The following is a 2,852-nucleotide window of genomic DNA, read 5'->3' as shown; positions in this document are numbered from 1 at the left end:
GCAGTGATGCAAGAACTCACCTGCTGAAATCCTTGGCTCCAGAGACTGCAAACTAGAGCCAGAATTTGGGTCGTCTTACATAGATCATTCCTTACTGTTTTGAACTGCCTGGTGCAACCTCAGCAAGACAGGCCATTCCTGGTTATATTATGTTCTTCAAAGGTTTTCTTAACAACCAAGAAGGCTAGAAACTTTTCTTAATGGACACAGAGTTTCTGCAGAAAATTATATTCAACACAATTAACACAATAGGGCAAGTTACTTGCCATCAGCAAGTGTCACTGTCACTTTGCTATGTCAAGATGAAAGCATTGGAAACGATGCTTGGCACAGGCTCTCTGGTGAATGGGACTTTTAAATTATATCACAGTAGCTGAAATTTCCTAGGACTGAAAGGGGGAAGTATCCTCTGAGAGTATTTCAGTTGAATACAACGTGCCCAAAAAGTAACACGATAGGCCTGAATAGAAACACCACTTTGACTATTTTTTGATCAGAATTAAACCATACTTTATTCTAAGGCCTAAAACTATAGCTGCAGCTTGTTTCCTCAGCCTACAGGACTTAAATTTGAAGAGAACTTCTGTAATAAGTTACTGCCTTGGCAGGCAATGCAGTATAGACAGCTGCTTCTTCACTGAAATCCTGACAAAATCCTGAGGGTTTCTGCTCTGAGGCTTGTGCTCTGTCCCAGGCCATAAGTAGTTCTCTTCCTGTGTTAATAACCCTTCTTTATTGATGAGAAAAGCTGCTTTTATCACAGTTAAGCAACCGATTAAACAGCCATGTTTACTTATATATTTATCTTTACATTTATAATGGTCCTCTCACTGCATGAGCAGAATTATGGGACCATATAGTTTTTTAGCATGGCTTGTCTTAGGATTGGTTGGAAAGACAACTCTTCCAAATTTTGTTAAAGTACTAGTAACATTCACTCAGTCAAACACTGCACAACCTGACTCTGAAAAGGAAACACAAGATGGCAGAATGTGTGATGGAAGAATGGCACTGTGACTGAGAAACTTAGTGGGGACTTCCCTCTACAATACTTCCATAATAATTCTTCCTTCCACTCACATTCTGTTTGCTTTGCCTATTGTCAGAAGCCAAGGTGAGACCTTATCTGAATGGTTCTCACTTGGGAACGTGGGAGAGCAAGGAGATGATGTCCAGTCCCAATCCCAACAACCGGCTGTTCTTTAAACACCAGCCAGACATCACATTAGGTCCACTGAGAGAGCTTTATGATTATGGTGGGGCCTCAGGGCCTGCCATATTGTAGACAAGAATTGCTCTTGGAAAGAATTTGGTGGACTACTCTGGAAGTGTCCTTTGAGGAAAAAACCCAAACAAATCCCACAGTCAGTTAAAAAAGGTATAAGAAAAGAAAGATAAGATTCTCCAAGTAACTCATTGAGTCTCTTACTAATCTAGGTTGAACTGCAAGTGCCAAAAGCAAAATTACTTGAGTAAAGGAAAGCTGCAAAAAACCCACACATGAAAAACAGAACACTCTTGACACAGATAAGCTGCAATGATTAATCTGGATATGACCTACACATTTATAGCCACTGAATATTTATAAATGCAAACAACACATTTTAGGCATAAAAGGAAAATTAAAGGAAATACTGAGTGAACACGTGCAATACCCCTTCCAACAGCAGTAACTTCTTTGGCAGCAACTTTTTCCTGCCATACCCTGTGTTACCCACACCATGACAGCAAAACCCTTGGTGTAACATAGCACCAAGCTCTTACACTTGCTAGTAACAGATGTCCAGCATCTGGTGCCTGCAGCTCATGCCTTCCTGTATAAGCACTGAGAACGCTTTAAGGAAATCACTTTTAGAATATTCATGATATTCTCATCTGCCACCTCTGACTGGCCCACTTGAAAAGCAATATAGACAGAGACCAGACAGCATTAAAGAAGAGAGAAATAGAATCACGTATATTCCAGTATAGAAACCTTGAAGTGCTAAATTAACTGGGAACTATGCTCTGTTTGTAACTATTTAGCCAAAAAAAATGTTATTTAAGAGCAGAGCATTACAATATGTCTAGCGATTACCACAGGCCCATACATACAGAAGAGGCTTCTCAGCCATTACTCACTGAAGAATATGGTGCTCTGCATAGATGATTTAGCCAACAGGAAAAAGATGATGTTTAAACCAATGAACGAAACTCTGAAAATAAATCACTGCCTAATGCTAAATATAAATCAAAGGTGTTATTGTAAATGGCCAAGTATTTTCTTAATTTTAGTCCTAGCTTACACAGTTTACGTTCAGCTCTAGGGAAGAGAGATAGACCCACCTCAGGATAGCAAGAGAACTAGTGGTCAAGTCATCCAGGTGGAAGTGGGAAGCTGACCTGAATGAAAGCTGCAAAAAAACCACACATGAAAAACAGAACACTCTTGACACAGATAAGCTGCAATGATTAATCTGGATATGACCTACACATTTATAGCCACTGAAAAGCAGAAACTACATTCCTCTGCTTCCTTCTTCTCTGACACAATACTGATCAGAAGCACACTATCTCCAGAATACCATGCATCCCTGGGGGTAGGCATATGGGACCAAGTGTGCCCACAACCCCCGTCCACTCCTTCTTTACAGCTCTGGTTGTGTTTTATTTATTTTGCATCTCAGTATGTTGATGACACATGGCCTTTCCATAAATCTAAAGACGATGTCAATGACAACGTCAGCTACTTCTTTTAAGGGAATAATAGAGGTATGTATGTAGGGATGATCTCCGTGATCTGTGAAACAAGTATGACTACAGCAGATCTCTTTGAACAATAGCTTTTCAAGAAGTTTACCATGGAATGAAGA

The 2,852-nt window shown here is 40.0% G+C and overlaps 1 protein-coding gene across 1 annotated transcript in view; it reads right to left on the bottom strand.

Annotated features, from left to right (window-relative positions):
- CTNNA3 (catenin (cadherin-associated protein), alpha 3) overlaps positions 1–2,852 on the bottom strand; it is a 561,928-nt gene that overhangs the window by 43,325 nt on the left and 515,751 nt on the right. The window lies entirely within an intron of this gene.

This window comes from Pygoscelis adeliae, unplaced genomic scaffold (genome assembly GCF_000699105.1).
Source record: "Pygoscelis adeliae isolate BGI_AS28 unplaced genomic scaffold, ASM69910v1 Scaffold4, whole genome shotgun sequence".
Classification (NCBI taxonomy): Eukaryota; Metazoa; Chordata; class Aves; order Sphenisciformes; family Spheniscidae; genus Pygoscelis; species Pygoscelis adeliae.
This window is presented reverse-complemented; position numbering and strand designations above follow the sequence as displayed.